Source organism: Coptis chinensis, chromosome 6 (assembly GCF_015680905.1).
Source record: "Coptis chinensis isolate HL-2020 chromosome 6, ASM1568090v1, whole genome shotgun sequence".
Classification (NCBI taxonomy): Eukaryota; Viridiplantae; Streptophyta; class Magnoliopsida; order Ranunculales; family Ranunculaceae; genus Coptis; species Coptis chinensis.
This window is the reverse complement of record NC_141461.1, coordinates 94,218,432-94,240,904: the sequence shown is the minus strand read 5'-3', so window position 1 is coordinate 94,240,904 and position 22,473 is coordinate 94,218,432. Positions and strand designations below refer to the sequence as shown.

At 34.2% G+C, this 22,473-nt stretch overlaps 2 pseudogenes across 1 annotated transcript; both read left to right on the top strand.

Annotated features, from left to right (window-relative positions):
- Positions 1–10,307: 10,307 nt before the first annotated feature.
- On the top strand, positions 10,308–11,184 carry LOC147495600 (U-box domain-containing protein 44 pseudogene; annotated as a pseudogene).
- Positions 11,185–11,186: 2 nt separating this feature from the next.
- LOC147495599 (U-box domain-containing protein 44 pseudogene) lies at positions 11,187–12,867 on the top strand (annotated as a pseudogene). The gene is made up of 2 exons (XR_015199562.1): positions 11,187–11,424; positions 12,292–12,867. The product of XR_015199562.1 is annotated as a U-box domain-containing protein 44 pseudogene (transcript).
- The last annotated feature ends 9,606 nt before the right edge of the window (positions 12,868–22,473 follow it).

The window sequence follows — 22,473 nt, the reverse complement described above, 5'->3', positions numbered from 1 at the left end:
ACGACCAGCACCTTGTTTCCAACTTCCTCTCATAAAGGTCTTGAAGTTTCTTCCATGACCGAAGGCTTAGTCTCTTGGGGCCACATGGTGAAAACACACCGCGTCAATCCAAATGTATCCAATCGTCTTTTTTATTTTGCTTTTTCCACTCAAATTTCATCGGTCTTTTTCGGTTTTACTCCCTCATTCTCAATGGGAAGTGCCAAGTCCTTGCAAAGATAGCAAGTCTTCCATCTTGGCTTTCCGGATGGTGTAGTTCTTCCTATTCGGACTCATCATATGAGTGTTCACTGAATGGTCCATCTCTACAAGTTATTTAACCTCAAATCTTCTCTCGGGAATTTCGTCAAACACCTTCCCCTGAATTAAGATTCGATAACACCCCAGCTATTCTAACCAAGGCTCGATACCACTTGTTGGGGATTATACCAATACCAATCGGTTCCCACTACACGATAACTTGTATGAACACACTTCAACTCGGATAAATCTCAAATATCAACTACAACCTATACTAACATGCCCAACTCGCTAAACAACTATTAACAAATGTGATAATAATGTAAAGCAAAGAAAAGCAAACCACAACACAAAAGAGTTACCGTGGTTCGCCAATGATGCCTACTTCCACAAGAGCCGGTTAATAAAGTAGGAAGGAAGATTACAATCTCTCCTACGGTCCTCTCACCTTACTAGATCACTTTATTATCTCTTTTCTGTTTGTCTCTCTCAAAGGTTTCTCTTTTGTTTTAGTCCGGATTCCAATCCTTCCGACTTGTTTGGTTTTGTTAGGTTAGGTTTTCCAAAACCTTGATTTTTGGTTTTATCTCCAAAACCAAATTCGCGGATATCAGTTGAAAGCAAGCCACAAAAATAGACTAGCTGGCGCTCACTCGAGGCGAGTCGCTAAGACTGAAGCCGAAGGGTTTTTGGTCATGCATCTATGTTATTGAACTCGAAAACTTTATCGTGAGGCGCCTATACCTCATTTTGCGATCGCGAATTCGTCGCCGCTTTTCTCTCCAGCCTCTCCTCATGTGAGGGATAACTCCAACAATAATATCATATCTTTTTTCTCTATATCATTTTGGATCCTGCCACCGTTTCACTTGGTTAATTTGTAGAGAAGTTGGTGTTTTATGCTAGGTTGATATCACACCTAAAGATGCTCTTAGTCACTACTATAACATGAACTTAAACATGTAACTGAATATTATTTTGTGTTGTGCATGAAGCAAGTTAAGGTTAGGTAGATCTGTTAAGTAGTTCAGTACTATCGCAGACAATTATGTTCACTATGACTAACAACATAAATTCTAACACCCATAGCTCTAGTTGGGACTTTTAGTCACTTCGTTAATTATGGAACTAGACAAAACAGAAAGACAATAGCTAATCAAGCTAGACTAGCTTATGGTATGACATCAAAGTTAGCACAAAGTTATTGGTCTTTACCATTTACCACCACGGCTTAATGGAACCTTAATATGAAGATAAACCATATAAATACAATTCACCAAGCCAAATATGACATGTTTCTTCATACTTTCAAGCAAATCCACAATGCACACATGGATACAAACATCTAATTACATTAGATAACCTTATTGTTTCTTCACATGAACAGTAGATAGACAAGAGAGCATGACATGAAGTATTATGAACACATTTTCACAATGTCACTACAAAACAATTCATACATATTTCAATTGTGCAGTTATTAGAGCCTCTCAAAACAGAAGCTAACACTCAAAATTTTGAATTCATTTGCTTCTTCAAATATAAGTCCAAGTAATTTCACTATGCACTACAACCTAAAACTAGATATTCTAGATCACATTGAACAATAAATTCGGCACTAATTAGACTAAAGCAGTAGAAAGTTCATCAACATTCACATAAATTAAGAGCAATCAAACCTTGTGTTTCTCAACAATAATCAATGAAAATGTTATGAAAGAAAACAAAATCCATAACACAATATCTCAACCAAATTAACTAGAAATGAGCTAAAACAGCAAGATGGTTATAAATTGAGAGATGGGCGATAGACATACCTCAACCGATGAAGCCAGCTTGTGGCGACCAACAGATTTAATAAAAATAACCAAATTAAGAACACTGGTCTCTTAAACTTTAATAACCAAGTTTGAAAACAAATACACTTTAGTTCCCTCATAGCCTTTATCACAAATTATAATACCAAAACCAACCTAGAAAATTCTCCAAATAAAACAAAACTACCCCCCTAATTAAAGTCTAATTTATAGTTTCATCCTAAATATAGAAAAAATAAATAAACAAAAACAAACCTCGTTATTGAAATAAGCTCTCCGATTGTGAAAAGACTTAACAGGTATCAAATTAGCATAAGCTCTTAAATTCCTCGCCCTAACAACAATCTGTCTCTTAAACAACAATAAAAATCAAAACTTTAGACTAATAACAACAAAATTGAAAGAATTAAATAATAAAAAAAATACCCTTCTTCGACGATTTTGGGATCAGTTGGTAACTTAGAAGAACGCAAAAGTTTTGAGACAAAGTAACGGAGGATTCCGATTAGTACCATGACTAGTGAGAGTGGGATTAATACCCAATCTCTAATTGTTGTGTCTAAAACTAGATCTTCTGCCATTATTATTAATTAATTAATTTCAACACACCTCTCAAAATTTAAAGTGTATTTGTTTGTTATTGAAGAAAAAGAAAGTAGTAAGAGAAAAGATAAGAAAACTCTAACCTTGGGAAGAGAGGGATTTGGAGGAAAAAATGAATTTATGGGCATCAAACTAAGACCAATTTCACATAATAGGCAACTAACTTTTTTTGTTAACACTTTGATCTAGGGGTGTAAAATGGGGCAGGTCGGGTCATCCGCAGGTCAAATAATAACGGGGCGGGTCTGGGGGTTGAAGGTCCGGCAGGGCGGGAAAAAGTGTCAAGGTCCATACCGTCACCCAACCTGTTGGGGTAGGTCTTGGGTTGGATAACGGGCTGATTTTCTAAAATGGATAAACAACACCTTCTCCACCCATTTTTCTTAAAAAATATGGGAAAAAAATAGAAAAACACGAATGGATATGAGAAAAACCGCCAAGATACCAATTTACCATCCACTAAATGTGAAATGTTTATATTTCATGAAGAATTCATGTGAAACCATCAAATTGAACCGATTCAACAAATTAAAGGTAGCAAAATGAACAATTGATTAAAAACGTATGTAATAGCATAAAAATGAAGATTTCGACAATGTATAGGCAACTTGCGGCTGGTTCAGCTTGATGTTGTTGGAGTCTCCAGCAGATGGAAACTGATTGGTTGAGGTGAGAGTCGTCCATGTGCTTCAGAAGGTGGTTCATGTGATGTGTTCTTGGTTTACACTTTGGAGAAGATGACTGGGGTTTAACTCACTGATGCATTGTTTTCTAAATGGTTTAAGGTGTAACTTATTGAAGAGGTGAACAAGTCATTTATTTTTTATGTATGTGAGTTAGGATGGTCCTACGATCCTACCCATTAAGGAGGTAGAATGCTACCAATCCTCTTTTTTTTTTTTATTGTTAACCGAACTTATGATTATTGAACTATTTTGATGTTTGATCTTGAGTTAATCAGGTCTACTTGCTTGTAAGTTGTAACTTCCCAACTACAAGTCTACAACTAACAAAATTTCATGAGATTATAAGAAAATAAATTGTCGGATTACAAGATTATAAGAAAACTCAAGACCCATTGTTCAGAAACGCCGGTCGGATTACAAAAGTGGTAAGCAAAATTACAAAAGGGAAAGCAAAATTACAGAGTGACTTCTAATCTAGATTTAAAAATTCTATTTCCTTTCCGATAATCTCTCCATCGTCATCTTCTTCTACGATTGTGGCATCTTCCGCTCTAAACCAATCTTCAAGGCTTACAAGAGACTCCACTAATGGTGGCACTAGTGTCGACTTCGATAATCACTAAAAACTCGTCCCCCGGTAGAAAATGCCGATTCGATGCAACTATACTCATTGGAACTGTTAATACATCACGCGCCATTCTTGAGAGTATTGGAAACCTTTGTTTGTTCATTTTTCACCAATCCAAAACATTAAAATCATCTCCAAATTTTGTAATAGTGGGTTCGGATAGATATCGTACTAGTTCGGATCCAGTTGAACTAGTAGATTTCATATGACCTTGTATAAGAGCCCATGTACCTCTTTGGCCAAAATTAGAACTACTAGGCCTACCACTACTTGTACTAGTATTAATATTTGCATTGTCAGCATCAATATGGTATTGAACATATTCTTCATAGAGTTTGACAATTTCATCTTTAATAACAGTACTAGTATCAAAGCATTTAGCAATTTCAGTAGAATTTTGAAAATTACGTAGAATAATTGATTGCATTATATCTAGTCCATCATATTTTGCCCTAGGATATAAAATATAAGCAATTCCATATAATGTCGGAGTTTTCCCCCAATATTTCACAAATTTTTTTTCCATTGTTTCAACAATGGTTTCAAACCCACTAATACCTCTATAAGTATCAAAAATCAAACTAATACTAGCCAAATGATGTATTACCATGTTAACAGTTGTATAATAAATACCAGAAAAGAAAACAGTAGCATCATTAAACACACTTAAAAAATCTCTAATCATTTAAGCCATATTCTAATCCTCATCATATGCGGGTTGTGGACATCTTTTATCATTCAAATATTTTTTAATTGTGCCATAATAAGGAATAGCCCCTTTTAACATTTTATGAGTAGAATTCCATCTATGTTGGACATCAATAGGAAGTCTTTTAGGAATTAGATTTGCAACACTACATACTTCACGAAATGCTTGATATCTTGATGGAGCATTGAAAATGAATTGCAAATTATCCCTAATAAAAGTTACTACTCTATGAATTTCGAGAATTTTTAAACCATCTTGAACAATTAAATTTAAAATATGACAACTACAACGAACATGGAAAAATGAACCATCTAAAGGCAATTTCAATGAATGTTTCAAAATATTAACGACACTATTATTTGAACTTGCATTATCTAAAGAAATGGAAAATATTTTATCATGAATGCCCAAACTATGAAGTTTCTCAACAATATAACTAGCAACTTCTTCACCCGTATGTGGATAATCTATTTGAGCAAAACAAACAATTCTTTTGTTCAATTTCCACTCAAAATCAATATAGTGAGTCGTAATTGTACAATAACCCATATTTTGGTTTGATGTCCACATATCCAAAGTCAAACAAAATTTTCCATTCAAGTTTCTTAAATTAGATTTTAATTTCTCTTTTTCCTCTATAAAAGTTTTGATAGCATCCGCTCTAACCGTATTACGTGAAAATTTTACAAATTGAGAACATAAAGATTTACGTACCATCTTTTCAAATTCGGGGCATTCGGCGGTTGTAAATGGAATTTCTTTTTTCACAATCCATCTCACAATTTATAACAACCCTATTTTTATTCTCCTTTTTAATTATATATATATATATATATATATATATATATATATATATAATTAAATAATAATAAAAAGAAAGGATAAAGATAAAGATAGAATCATAAAAACGTGGGAAGTGGGATGAGTAGTTGCTGGAAATAAGGGATGGGGGTTTCAGGTGTTTTGGTTTTACCAAACACTCATTCTTGTTTTTGGGGTAGAGTTTTTTTTAAAAAAAAAGAAAACAAAAAGAAAAGAGACGTGCTCTAAAAGGGAGAGAGAGAGAGAGAAAAAACCGGAGGGAGAAGACAACCTTCATATACGCGCAATGGTGTGACTTTCGGTTTCATTTCTTTTTGTTGGTTTTTGCTTTTCTGATCAATTCACAAGTGAGTAGATCTAACAATATTGAGTGATTTATTATATTTATTTCTTTATGTATATTCAATCCTTGAATTCGTTCTTTAAGATAATGGTCAGAGGTACAACTATTGCTTGAGTATCATTTAACATGATTTCTTGAGTAGAAATTATTATGAATAGTACACGTAAGTTTTCCAATTGTTATATTCATGTGTGTTGACCTGCCTACCTAAGCTAGTGGTGGTCAGACCTCATAGTTGTTTGACATTGGTTGAATTATTATTATTGTTTTTGCTAAGGTTCGATAACGAAATTTGAATATGCGAATGATTATAAGGCTATAAGCTAAGTAGAAACCATATATGACATGCATGTGATGTAGTTACAAGAAATAGGTTTGGTTACACATGAGGAGGTATACCGTACTCCCTTGAATTTCCTCACCTAATAATTACACACAGACTATGAGTCAAACTTTAGTGGACATGAGCATAAATTTAGTTTTGAACCCTTTTATAAATTTTCTTTCTGTACAAAGATCATGCATGTGCGTGAACCTTTCTATTGAATAAGGAATGTGTAAATACTCATACGTGGACTTGGTATATATATGGTAGGTGCACAATTAACTTTAAAGTTTCACGCCTTGTTAAATTGCTAATTAAGGACTTATACTAAGCTATGTTGGTTATGCATGCTCAGCAAGATTGTTATACACAAGATTAAAATGGTATTAATTTGTTTATTTATATGCTTTCATTGGTGCTAGATACATGATATGTGCAGTAATATACTTGCATTATTTCAACTTGTTATGTTAGAAGCAAATTTTAACTTCGGTCAATTTAATTTATGAGTTAGATTTTATGATTTATGTAGTAACATGATGTGTTCTTACTATTTGTATTGTTCATATGAATCTTTATTGGTAGTATGAGCCATTAATAAACTGTAGAGTGATATTTGAAGAAGATGAATAGAGTACAGTGAACTTTACTCCACAAAACTTCTCTGACGCAGTATTTAGTTTCTGCTTAGATGGAGATCTTTCCTTCCACGGATGTTTGTAAAATTTAAACCATAGTGTCCTGACACATTGAAGTACGACATACTTAATTTTAAGCAAGATCCAACGGTCGGATATGTGTCGAGGCTTTTATTAGCAAGACTGGTTTCTAGTTTAACTCACTATAGAAAACTGCAGTGTGCAGTTGTAAAGTTTTGCTTAGATAGAGATTGAATAAATACTGGATGGAGGTTATATTTAATATGTAGTTGTATAACATATGGTAGTATGACATATTAAAATTATAGACAGATCCAACGGTTGGATTTCTGTCGAGGCACGCACAAGCGTGGTTGTTAGTAGTTTTTCTATACCAGAAAAACTGCAGTGTGTAGTCTTTTTCTTCTGATTTGACGGAAGTCAATCCAATGTCGGATAGATGTAAAATTTGATCTGTATATTTATCACACACATTAGTTTTATACTTTAAAATTTCAGAGCAATCCAACGGTAGGTTATTTGTCGAGGCAGCATAGAAAACGAGCCTATTAATATTGGTTATGAACTACGAAGGCTTGATTCCAATCCTGAAAGATTTGGATTACGTAGGCAGTTTTGGACAAAAGTGCAGCCACTATATCTATAATTTATATATTAGTTTGTGTGATAACTATGCGATTGTGTTAGAAATTATTGTTGTTTTGAGACTACATAAATATATGTGTGTGAGATAGAAGTTGTATATGAATATAAACTTTAGTATATGTGGATCTGTTTTGGACATTAGTGTGTGTGGACTTGAATTTGGGCTAATGAACTATTTGTTTACGATATTGTGTATATGAGTGTGGTTATGTAAATTGTATTTGTTTGATTATAAGTTTGTTTACATTCAATGATATTTAAGTGATTGATTTGTCTTGACGCGCGAAAATGACTCTCTGCATGTGTGGTCTGTTTTAACATGAGTAATAAATAATCTATGACCACATAATATGTTCACAATCTATGAATGTTTTTTCTGTTTAAAAACAAGGTTAATAACCGGCCGTTCATATATTATTGAATTTATCTAAGTTTCTTTGTGAAAAATTGAATTTTTTAGGTTATTTTCCGGTGGTGGGACTCCTGTAGAAATGATCCATGCATGAAGTAACTAGCATAAGGAACAAGGTAGTTTTCCGTTCAAATGTTTAGTAGCCATGACACTTTTAATGAATTGGGTTGCTTTCCCTTTCTAAAGATCAACACTTTCACGTTTAACTATATTTTTTGGTATCAACACTACACTTTCTGAAATTAATTGTTATAATAGTTATTTAATTTCTTTACAAGTTTATTTGGTGGGGCAGATTTACCTAGAGTACCACTTGTGCTATTTAAATTGAGAATAACCCAAACGTTGCTAGATTTTGTAGGAATACCTTACAAACGCAAGGTATGTTAGAAAAATGGATTTGCACAAATTCATTGAGATATGAATGAGTAATTTGTCTCCCAAGTTATCCCAAATTGAGATGAAATGGGTTTATCTTAAAACAGTACGTAAAGTGAGAAAAACCTTTTCGAAAGGATGCACTGGTTCTAAACAGTGCATTATGCCGAAAAGGTGCGACCTTTCGAAATGTACAGTGGTTTGAAATAGTGCATCATGCCGAAAAGGTGTGACCTTTCGAAATAGGCACCGGTTCGAAACAGTGCTTTATGCCGAAATGGTGTGTCCTTTCGAAACATGTGACTTTTCAAAGAGTTGCTTACTTTTTCCCAAGAGTCACTGTGTTGTTTCAAAGATGCACCACTCACCTATAAATAGTGGATGAATTTGGAGAGAAAGACACACCAGATCACACAGAGTTCTTATCTTTATCTTCTCCCTCTGTTCTTAGTCAAATATTTATGTTGTGTTCGCTTAGTCTATAGAATTGAAGTGCTAGCTTTCTATAGAAAAAAATTCGTTTTATCTTGGGATGGAGATAGTTTCCCATCAACCTTCAAGCACCGTGAGGGGGAAAATATGTCTTAAGGACATAGTAAATCTTCACTAGGCTCGGATTTAATCATTGGTAAATTAAATTCATTAGTTGAACTAAAAGGTTTGTTCATGATATATTTGTTATATCAATTTGATTTTCTTGTTTACTTAACAATAAGTATATTTTTGGAATAAGTTTCCTACAAGACACATATATACGAGACACTCATGGCCTGTGATGTTTGGTCGTTCCTATGAAATGTACATGGTATGTTAAACCATTTAAGCACATGAGTTATTAATACACTGTCTAACTAATAATAGATGGTTTTTCACTACTTTGCTACTCTTTTTTCCGTGGTTCTTCCTATATATTGATTTTTTTTCCGTACAACTTGTATAGATGAATTTGGTTTCTTAGCTTAAGATGCACTTTTTTCCCTACCAAGTGATCTAACTTTTAGGTCGGATAATAGATACAGAGTGATCTAACTTTGAGGTCGATTAAAGATGCAAATTAAGTGATTGATTTGAGCTCAATTTTCGATACAAAAGTGATTTGACCTTGCTAAGGTGATAGGTATATGTCTCTAATGCTTATTTTTTTCATAGTGGATAGATTATTTAGTGGACTACTATGTGATGTGTAGGTTGACACCAATTCAAATATGAAACATGGAGGTTCCATGGAAATTGAAAGGAATAATGAATAGTTCTTTGGTTTAGATTCAATTGTGAGTAGCCCACTCCAATCTGTAGATTAGTATGTCATTGTAAGCTTTCTACTAAAGAAGCTTGTAGTGTGCGGACTCTCATCCATTTTAAAGTTCAATAAGCACTTAGATCTAATTTAACAAGTTCTTTCTCGAGTATCCTTGTTGAAATAGCGCACTACTTAGATCTATGATATGTATTTTGGTAAAAATTTTATAATGGTTGTTGTAACATTATGTCGTGTATAACACAAGTGTCAAGAAAATATGATGGTTTTATGACGGCTGTTGTAATATTATGTCGTGTATAACCCAAGCGTCAAGAAAATATGATGGTTTTATGACAGCTATTGTAACATTATGTCATGTGTAACACAAGTGTCAAGAAAATATGATGATTTTGTCACGGGTTTCCTAAACTAGTCAAGGTAAAAGAATAATAAACCGGTCAACACCTTATTTCACAATTTTTAGCACAAGTTGTTGACCTCTAGAAACTAATTGAACCATTGGAATAAAATCTTTAAATAGAATTTGATTCACAAAAATAAAAAAAAATCATTTCACCTACTTCAATTAATGTGTTTGGTTGCAGCCCAACAAGAATAAGGATTAGAAATAAAAACTCAAGTCTAGTAATCAATACAAAGACACTTGGCTTAACCAATTCTATTGGTCTCCAAATAGGCCAAAAAGTGGTCCACCAAAAATTCCAGTTAAACTGAAAAATAGGAACTCCTCGTTCATTTATGCAAAATGACGAATATATCGTAAGGAAACCAACGAAATTTTGAAATATCGAACACCCAACCTCTCCCTTATCCTCTTCAAAGTACACCGCCTATCCATCTTCACATATTATTCTTCATCTTATAGCAACCCTATCCGCCATTCTCCAATTCTTTGTTTGGAATTAGTCTAATTATAACACACATATATATCTTTTTCCTTAGCAGGCTTTCCTAGTATAGAGAGATGGAAGGAAGCTGGGATGGAAGTCTTGACACCGGTAGCCAATCAGATGATAGCTTTTGCCTCAAAAGAACACATATTGAACCTATTTATGATGCATTTGTTTGCCCTCTTACAAAACAAGTAATACGTGATCCTGTTACCTGGGAGAATGGGCAAAGTTACGAGTGAGAAGCAATTGAAAAGTGGCTTAAGGAATGCAAAAAGAGTGGAAGGAAGCTAGTTTGTGCTCGACCTCGAAAAGAGCTAAAAGCTACCGAGCTAAATCCTAGTATAGCTCTGAGAAACACAATCGAATAATGGATTGCAAGGAACGAAGCTGCACAACTTGATATTGCACATAGGTCCTTGACTCCAAGAAGTTCTGAACAGGATGTTCTAAAGGCGTTGAAGTACATCCAAAGACATATGTCGAAAAAAGCATCGAATAGACATTTTATTCAGTAGTGCAGATTTTAGTACCAATTATCGTTAATATGTTAAAGAGCATCAGCAGGAGAGTTCGGTGTAAAACCCTGGAAACATTGTGCATTGTTGCGTAAGAAGATGTAGATAATAAGGTTGTTTGCGAGGTTTGCTTATTTCCTTTGTCAAGAGTCGCACGCCATTACAAGAAAAAAATTAATAGGGTGTCCGAACTTTTTCTTGCTTTGCGTGAAGTAATAGCTGAAGGTGACACTATAATGCGATTGTGAAATTCTTGTCTCATGAGCAATCAAAGGAGATGGAGGAAGCCGTGGCATTGTTGTATGAGCTCTCAAAATCTGAAGCTCGTGTGAAAAAAGATTGGTGTTGTCAATGGGGCAATCCTTATATTAGTTGGGATGACCAGCAGTAACTCAGAGAATGTTTTGACTGTTGAGAAGGCAAAAGAAATGTGCAACATATGGCTGAAATTGGAAGACTTCAGCCTCTTCTCACTCTCCTACTTGAAGGTGCTTTTTCCCTCTTCAGTACTTTCTGTTTTACATGGTTATTCCTTCAAACTGAATTGCGCTTAGTTATAATCTCATTTTATAGAGCATGCTAGGAGGTAGCAAAGAACAATCTTTTTTAACCGATTAGATGAAAAGGAGGGAGAGTAAAAGATGGAGGAAGATATTCTTCCTTGGCATAACAATATTGCTGATTCTTTAAATGCTCTCCCTATATGGTTACAAGCTCTTAAAATATGTTTTTCTCTTTGCTTGTGGCTACGACAACAATAATAAGGTTATGCTGAAGCTCATCATAATGCTTGAACAAAAATAATTTCCATGCTCTTCAAACTTGTCTCTTTTTATCACATATCATAGTATGACACCTTTTCTGTCAAAATCTCTATTTTGAATTTTCTATGGTTTTAGTTGCAATGTTCACTTTCAAAATACATATATATCTTTTTTTTTCCTTGTATCTGGGTTGTTTGTAGTATTTCGGTTACATTTGTCATAGTTATGTAATAATCACTTTGTTATTATCTGTTTATCAAAGTATCTCACTTCACTGCTTCCTTCATTTTTTTCCCTCTTTCAGTGTTGTATATCCCACTATGATTTTTTCAACACTTGGGTATAAAACATCAAAAAGTTACATTGTTTCAACATTTATGTCAATGGCTTGTTTAGATGTGGCTTGGCCTTGACTTGACTTTGTTGTGTTTGTTTATCTTGTTGACTCCTTTTTTTTTTTTTGCCTAAATGATTTAGGTACACCAGTAGCATCCTGAATGTCATTTTAGTTTGTTAATACGACATAATTTTTTATATTGATATATATCATAAAGTTTTTATACCCGTCTTAGCAGTTGAAATTTGGTGCAGGTCCACCTGAAACCAAGTTAGCAATGGCTGCATATCTTGGTGAGCTGGTTCTTAGCAATGATGTAAAGGTTGTTGCTAGAAGGGTGGGTTCTTCACTGGTGAACGACATGAGAAGTGGCAACATGCAGTCAAGAGAAGCTGCACTGATGGATTTGAATCAGATATCATCTTCTGATACAAGTGCAAAGGTGTTAATAGAAGCAGGGATTCTGCCCCCACTTGTCAAGGACCTTTTCACTGTTGGTGCAAATCAGCTTCCCGCGCGGCTGAAAGAGGTCTCTACAACAATTCTTACTAATCTTCTCTTGTAGAAGTCGTTATATGATTATATTTTTAGTTTACTTATTAAACAAACTAACACATTCTTCTTTATATTGTTTTTTAAGTTATAAGTGAGATAACATAGTAGCTCAATTAAGTTTGTATGAGATGGATCGGTTGATTAGCAATTTGTTGGATGGGTTATGTAAATTGCATTGTTGTTGGATTATGATACTTGATTTTGAATCAAGTGCTTGAGTTATTTAATTTTTTTTATCCGTGAATAAATCATGTAATATGAACAAGTTCTCGGAATGATTTATGTTGGTAATAAAAGTATGATTATTGTTTTCGTAATGGACTTTAGGTGTCTGAATGTATTGGTTTACAGGAATTTCAAAATTACAGGAATTTATTTTCAGATTTACAGGAAAAAAAAAAGTTATGACGGCTTCCAAAGAATTGTCGTGCTACATACCAATTCTTGACAATTTTTAGTGTTAATTTCTTGATGATTTTGTTTCTCAGGGTGACGCTTAAATAAAAACAGTCATAAACGAAGGTTTAGTTCTTGACGCTTTTTATAATAAACTATGACGGTTAAGTAAAACATATTATGCAAAAGGATCCAGCTTATGACGTTTATAAATGAATTTTTGTCATATTAAATTCGAGCTTTGATGTCAGTTTCTCTAGAACCGTCATCAAATTTATGACGTTTTTTGTTAACTTTTATGACGGGCTCTATAATGACGGCTGTTTTTAAAACGAAAAAAATGTCATTAAACCTGTTTCATGACGGCTAAAAGCCGACATCAAAAGTCCTTTTTCTAGAACCTTAGGTAACATTGTATATAATTAATCAGTGAACTTTTTTGTGTATTGTTATTTTGGCTACTTGTTGATTATTGTATGCTGTTTTTATCCATGTATGGAAAGATTCTACTGATTGTTAATGTCCATTCATAACGGATGTTCACATTTACTTCCCATTTTTACTACCGAATGTATACTCTGTTGACTTTGATTCAGTTGTTGGTTGGCGTCACGTAATACTTTTTATTTTTTGTACTTTGTTGGTTGGCGTCACGTAATACTTTTTATTTTTTGTACTGCCTGCCTTGTATTCTTTTTTCTACAAGGTAATACTAGCTTTTTTTGCCATAATATGTGAAGTAGTTTTTTTCCATATGGGGGGCGGGTTCGTGTGGATGTGCATGTGCTCTGTGAGTTTCTTGTGGATAGCATGCCAATAGATAGCATTTGTAAAATGCTATGGAGTCATTTTTATAGCATTTGTTGAGCTTCTTTTCTCCAATAGTGTATCTATTTATTGTAGCACCAAGTCCATGAGAGATAAATGACTATGAAGTTATCAAGGACAGTCCTAAGTTTGTAGAAGTGGTGCTTTTGTTTCTAACTAAGTTACATTGACACAGATAGGTGTGTGTCTTCGACATGAATATGAAGTGTCTGACATGGCGAAATATCAAAAATTGAAGTAAATCACATACAAAATGTGTCTGATACATGTCCGACATGGACACGTGGATACGTATCCGACACTGATATTTTTTCATATGGCGTGTCGATCTATGTAATATAGGTTTCTAAAGTATTTTAAAGCCTTCTAGAATAGCTCGATTAATTACTTTTTTCACGATGGGCAAGTTCTTTCTTAGCTTGATAGATCATTTTTTGTCGTTTGGTGTGTTGTGTAGGGTAAAGCAAGAGGCATGCTTACCTCAAGCTCCTCATCGAGGTAAAATCTTAAACCCCACCCTCAATTTTCTCATTTTTCAACTTGTTACTATAAATTTTTCTTTTTTATATATGCACCGATTTTATGTAATCATTGTTTGTCTTTGGGATATGGGAGTAGACAACAAATCTTTCAAAGATTTAATTAATTGCATGAATTTAATTAGTATGATTGTATTTATGAGTTCATTATTTGTTTTGTGATTTTTTTTGGAATTAGATGGACTTTGTGGAGCCGCACTAAGATTTATATTGAGTGAAGCCATCACTAATGCTTCTAATTGCATTTTGAAGATTTGGGATTGTTCGGAAAATCGCATGGAAATTTGTAACCCTTAGTAAATCTGAATTTGTAACCCTCAAAACTCTTAAAACTCTTTTGAGGTTATATATTTTGTTTAATGAACAACGTATTTTTTTAGCCTTTTATTTGTGTTTATTTACCATCATTTACTTGTCAAATGATATGAAAAGGCATTGGGAAATAGATAAGTTCAAATTTTTGCTTCTATATAAAACCAAGAGTGTCATTTGTGCAGGTTCAGGGTGTCCCGATATAATGGTGTAGGAAAAAAAAATAAATTAGTATAATTAGTATTATAGTTTTTGGTCGTTAGTAATATCATGTTATGGTGTAGATATAATTAGTATTGCTAAACCAAACAATTTTATTTGCAAAATTAGGATTGATGATGATTTGGTTTATGCTACTAACAACAGAGGAAGGGAACAATTCTCCTAACCTATTTTGATCCCAACTGTAGGTGTCTTGGTTTATAAGATAGCTAACAAGAGTGTAGTTAGGTTTTGTATTGCAAATAGGGCTTACCAACTCTTTAAGACAAACAGATTTATTCATGAAAGAGAACCAAGGCTGAGTGTATATATCAAGATTGGAGCCATTTTTTTATTTTATTTTTTATTTTTTGATTGGTAAGCCTGTTTTAAATGAGATCAATAACTCTTTGATGTTGGCGGAGTTTGAGCTCCAGACCTATGGTATTCATCACCCAAAGGTTTTACCGACTTTGCTAGTCGGCACCTGCAAGAGATTGGAGCCATCCCATCCCCTAACTTCCATATGAAACCTCTTCTTATGGCATCCATAGTTTTTTTAATTCCTATCCATAAATAAAAACAAATACAACTTTTTTTCTTCTTTACCACCACTAACCCAAACCGGCCATTTATAAATACTCTTGAAAGTCTTGGACCAAATAGTCTCTTCCTCTTGTAATAATATCCAACAATGTTTGGAGATCATAGCTTGGTTCATTTCTTTGGCCTTTCTAAAACCCAATCCACCCTCTGAGTCTTTAAGTGATGTCAAGTAATGCCTAACAACAAATATTAAAGAGGTGCCTCACTTACATGCTCATTTTTGCATATATTAGATAACAATGGGATAATATTACAAACTTTTAACACCTCTCAGACTTAAATCAAAGTCGCCCCCTTGCTGATTATGTATGGAGAACGAATTTGTGGACAGACTTGTCCACAAACATCATCTTTCTATTGGTAAAATCCATTTTTGGGTAGTTTAACAGTTTTTTTGGGCGATAAAACAGTTATTTTGAGCAGCCACTCCACCAATCAGCAGCTGAGGTCTTGTAGACAGCAAACAATTGCCTGTCCACAATCTTATTTTGTTATGTATGCAGTCATTAGAGACATTAATGGTACAGTCCAAACCTTATTTCACTAAAAGTTTGTGTCACACCCCAAATTTCCAGAAAATTAAAATAGGGAATTATCCAAGATATAATTATCTCAATTATCACCTTATTCCATCTTCTGAAAACCCAGGATAAAACGAAACTCTAATAACCAATTACTAAACATGATATAGAAAAATGAGATCAAATTAAAACCGAAAGAACAACTCTTCATTCATAAATAAAAATTACTAACCAACTATATTATATATGTTTCAAATCAAAACTTTCCACTTCAGAAAACTTAAACCAGTAAGGCTCCAAAAACGAATCCAAATCAAACGTCATCATCTACTGTATTCTACCATCTATATTTCCAAGAACACACAGGTATACATTGCAAAACAAAGCAAACATGGGTCAGCAAATTGAATTTGATGGTATGAGTAAGACTAAAATAAAATATACAATACTACATTCAATCTTCTAATAAATAAATATAACATTACCAATCATTTTAACTTGGAAGACAAGATAGTTCAATTTTTCAAAATGGTGTGTAGTTTCTTTCCAAGTAAGATTTCAATCTCAATATCTAGTAAATTAACTTAATTAAAATCTTATTTATAACCGCTTACGTGTTAGGATAGGACAGCGTCTCTGCATAAAAAGTTAATAAGTCCTACCCTCCTACAAAACAAAGTTAGATTTACCAAACGTAATCCTTTAAAGTATATATTTATTTCACTTTCACTGCAACCATCACGAGTATACATAATCTAGCATAATATATCGCCAATATTAACGTTCCCACCACCATATTCATCATATCACGTCAACCACATTCACATACATTCCTTCATACAAAAGTTATATGCATCATATCATAATATATCACCAATATTAACTAACATTCATATCACAACACTATATCCATCATATCACGCTAACCATATTCACATTCCTTCGTAAAAAATTATATGCATCATATCATAATACGCAACCAATCATATCCATTATATCACGCTTGCTAACTATTGAGAATCCTCTAGAATATTTTTAGTTATGCTACTCTCAAGATATTGCATCTCATATAGGAAAGAATCTTAAGATTGTATAAGGAGAATATTTATGCATATTTGTTTCTATTTTTGTAGGATTGGATATGGCTACACTCTTGTATATAAAGAGATTGTTGCATGTGAATTATTGATTAATGGAAAAGTTAATTTTGTTTTCTTTTTCATTCAAAATTTATTATGGTATCAGAGCCAAGTTGCTCATTAAATTAAAAAAAAAAAAAAAAAAAAAAAAAATTGCTCATTATATTCATTTTGATTTAATTATCTACGTTGCCGCTGTGATTTAGGGGGTGAGGCTTATTGCCTACTCATTGTCTACTATGTTCAATTATTGTTAACATATCACAACAACTCCATGATCATGTTCCTGTTATCTGCTTATTTTCTCCAACTTTCATTGTCGAAGGTGTTAACGCTGAAGTCCCAGCGTATCTCTCTGCTAAATACTTGAGGTTGAAGACAATTTCTCAGTTTTAATCCAACTCAATTTTCACAGCAAAATTGTGTGTTCAGTTCTCTAAGGGGCCATTTGTTTTTGCCTCTTATAAGACGTTGAGGTCTTATAACCTCTTATAAGATATGACCCAGTGATTTTAGACATTTTTTTGGTTTGTTTTTTGCCTCTTATAAGAGGCATTCTACTAGAAATGTCTTATAAGAAGCTCCAATTCTATAAGTATCAAAATTGGATCTACTTAAATTCTATAAGTCTTATAACTTGAAAAATGACTCAAACACCCCCATCCATATACCCATAGCCTCATTTATCTCTTATTCCCTTTTCATTATCTTATTCTCCAAATAACTTCATTGCCCTAGCCACCACCGGCTACCACCACCACCACCAAACTATTAAAACCACCACCACTACCACTGCCGCCACTACCACCACCACTACCACCACCATCATCACCTCCCCCACCACTACTACCGTACTATTAAGACTATCACCACCACCACCACCGTGCTATTAAAATCACCACCACTTCCACTTCCACTACCACCACCACCACCATCACTACGACCGTGTTATTAAGACCAATATCATCACCTCCACTACCACTACCACCACCACCGTACTATTAAGACTATCATCACCACCACCACCACCACCGTGATATTAAGACATCCACTACTTCTACTACTACTACCACCACCACCACCGCGCTATTAAAACCAATATCATCACCTCCACTACTACCACCACCACCGCCAATTAAGATAGTTTTTTAAAATCGATATTCTAATTATCAAAATTGATTTGAAACCGAAAATCAAATTATACGTTGGTTTCAAATTAATCTATTCAAGTTAAATGTGATATAAAGTAGGGTTATATTTGTCAAATAAATATCTATAAGATGTCATGTATTTTTTTTCTATTTTTAACAAAATCTTTATAAGAGGAACTTAAAATGAAAAACAAACCACTTTATAAGACCCTCTTATAACACATAGTCTTATAAGACCCTCTTATAACTTAACCCAAAAAAACAAATAGCCCCTAAGTTTCATTGGGTGTAATTGAGGCGAAAGGTGTTACACCTTTAACGTTGCATTTTCATACATTTTCAGAGGGACTATCTCATATTACAATAATTGAATGCGGAACTGAGTTCGGCATATTCACTGGATTTGCTAACTTGCACCATTGTTACCTCTCGGTGAAACAATCAATTGTATTCTCCATCACATCATCTAACCATGGCACACCAAACTTGTATTTCACAGCCAACCACCAATATTGCAGGTATATCTCTCTGCTCCACATCTTATAGCAATGCTCCCTCAATCATTGAATATTGAAGTAATGCTTGATAAATATAGAGACAGAAGAAGAAGAAAGAGGCTGAGACAAAACTTCGGGTTAGAAGAAGAAAAAAAAGGAAGGAGTTAACAAAGAAAGTTTTTAGTGCTATTTTCCGTTAGTGTTTCCGCCCAGTTCAAGCTGGCGATGTTTTCAACTGTTTACCATTCTCTCTCTGTCAAGTTTCATGGTTCAACGGTTTAACCAAACCAAGCGACCACTTTGAATCCATGAAATCAAATAATTAGTTAGCTTTTTTTTGTTTTGCTTGAAGCCTTGAACTGCATTGGCGGCCTTGTTTGGTGTGAAATAAAGGATGGCGTGCACATATTTTTATATTAAGTCCCACCATGCAGGTGGAATATAAAAGCAAATTAATTGGTGTATACAAATTTGCGGCCTAAATAGGTTAAAGATTTTCATGAAAAATAAAGGACCAGAAACGAATAATTGATTTCACACGACACGAGCAGAGTTTTGGTATGATCATTTCCATAGTCGAGGTTGCACCCACATCATTTTTAGAGTTGCAACAAAAGATAAAAATATGCGTACATGCACAAATGTACAATACTGTTCACCGTCCATTCTGCCATTGTGCACCACAGGTTGATAAAAACATTGCCTTAAGCTCTTGACTAACGAGGGACAATAATTTCAATTGCGGATTATATATGGTCATTGAATGACTATGACTTTACTGAACCAGCAGCTAATTATACCCGAAAGTAGGCGGAACCGTGTGATACACATACATCTTATTACATTGAGCATTCTACAAAAAAGTGATCGGGGGACAGCTAATGTCTTTTACCTGGCTAACAGCCCAATCATCATGGGTCCTATTACTGCCGGACCCAATTTGTTTTCGGCATACTCTAAAAAAAAACAATCCTACCTATATTAATATCAGTTTCTCCCAATATGCTCACAGTGAGCCACGCCAGCATATTTTTTTAAAAAGTCCCTATTTAGAAAATAATTACTCTCCTTCTTACCAAACTAACCCTGAATTTGGTGTCTTCTCTAATTTAATATAAGTTAAAATTGTCTTTTCATCTATGTTGAAAAAAAAATAAAATAAAACTACGTCCGTTATTTCAATTCTACGCCCGTTATTTCTATTTGGCCGGGCTATTTTAGTAATTATGAAATATAAAAAAAAGAAAACCCAACCCTTCGTAACGCGCATTCTTCTTCTCATTCGTTTTCTTGACAGAAACAAAACCCTCTTCCTTTTCGTAATTATGAAATATAAAAAAAAGAAAACCCAACCCTCAAAATATCGAAGATAGCTAGATGCTAATTCCTTATTAGCATACTCTGATTAAACTTTACATAGTAGAGGGGGGTACGACTCGCACATATCGAAGGTCCTTATATAATTTTGAGTTTAGCTAGATGCTATATTGATTCTAAACTGAGGAGTCACTCGAGTTTTTCGTCTTTGTACATATAAGTCGGTCCTTATGCGCCATATGTTAACACGTCTCATGCAGAATGTGTATGTTGAAGTGGTTGAGCAAGAGGAAGATATGGATGGAAGTCCACATAACACACAGGAAAAAGCTACTACTGTGCCTAAAGTGACGACATGCACCATTCTCATCCTCAATTACTATAGCTCCCAAAGAGACCCTTCCGTTGTTGAGATTGTGGACCAACCACTGGAGAGTCTTGAATAGCTGACCACCTCCATGCTGCACAACCAATGGAAGTATCAGATAAAACATGAAAAGGAGAAGTAGAGATTCGACTGGTATGTGCTAACCTTGACAATTTTTTCCATATTGGTGTAAAAGCTGTGCTTCCCATGGAGCATGATCCCGACTTTATCAAAGATGTAGGTAAGATTAGTCTTTGTGGACTTGGTCGCCCAATTCTCGATGCTTCTTCTTTATTATTATTGGGCAGAATCATGTATATGGTAAGAACATAAAAGAAAGAAGCAAGAAAAGTACATGGTGCATTATACCCGGCCTTGCTGTTATATCAAAAATTTATCAAAAATTTAAGAACATAAAAGAAAGAAGCAACTCCTCCTCTTCTTTATGTTATGGTAAGAATCATGATAGCCAGCTTTCAAGGGTATAAGGCAGAAAAGTACGGGTATAATGCATGAAAAAAGAAATTCGAAAACAAGGAAGCAACTCCTCCTCTTCTTTACACTGTTCGAAACTACCATATACAATTTTTCCGACTCATCCCTTGCTGTTATTCTGCCCAATTTTTGATGCATTATACCCTTGAAAGCTGGCTATGGTGCTTCCTTCAGAGATAACCAAGGTAACTTTAAGCTAACTATAGGTAGCCTTATAAAGCCTAGCTACCTACGATAACTTGAACTTCTCAACGATGAAATGCTTATGCAGATGCATCATTCCAATGCACATTTACTTCCAGTTGTTTCTCTAATAAATTTGCTAACAGATATTCGGTTCTTGATCAGAAAACAATAACCATCGGATAAATGAACAAGAGCAAGCCCATTCCACTAATCGCCGACGCTGATCGGATCAGTTCCTTGATACTCCGCAAAGGCACGAGAGCAATAAATTGGATGTGCTATTCGAAGTCACTTTTTCACTTCCGTTGGTCCGAATTGCCAAGATGGCGTCATTCCCTATGTCATACCGATCATATGTTCTTCTTCAAGATCTGAACGTGAAACCACCAGGAGTTCGGACAATATCTCCTCCCTTTACTGCTGTCCACCTGGTAAATCCAATTGTTGTAAAAATAAATCAATCTTCTATTTTATTATGCCATTTACTAATCAATCAATATGTGTATCTGTAGCTACATGACCATCTGACACTGTTATAATGTTATATGTTTAATATTGAAGATAGTTTATATTTTAAACCAATATCAGTATGTGTATCTTCGAATATAGGAACTTCAATTAGTGGTTTAGTTAGTTGCTAATTACATTAAAAAATGAGTAAAAAATATATAGAATACAAGAATCAGAAAAAAAAAAGAGTAACAATTAGAGAAATAAGAAAAATAAGTAGTTTAGCAGACTAACCTGAGAATTTAATCATAGAGAATGATGAAAAATATCTTACTGATAGAAGCAAATTTTCGATGTATATCTTTAAGTACTCAATTCTTTTTTCAAAGTCATTCATGAAGCGATTACTAGGCGAGTCATCCACATTCATTGGATATCCCGCTTTGTTGTAAGGTGAAACACAAGGGAACTAAGATTAAGACTGAAGTAATGGTTGATGAAGCTCAAAATTTCCAGGTTTAAAAATTGTGAAGGGAAAAGTGTATTAATGTACCATTCTCATGGATAAAAGTGGCAGGATTGTTGTAGTTTACTTTGACGTAGTCCATCAATCTTCGTAGTCCCCATCCTACAATCATTCCATCGGGTTTCATGTCGAGCCCAACCTTCCTCGTAGCCTTAGTTGAAGCCCATCCATCAGAATCGCATCATAAGCATGAATGCCAAAGATTGATAAAGTGGACATGATTTGACAATCACCAAATCAAGTTCCTATATGACTATGATGAGACAATGTACTTCAATGCACTTGATTTTTTTTGCTCCAAAAGCATCGATTGATATTCTTTTTCTTTTAATAAATGGTAACTGATAGAT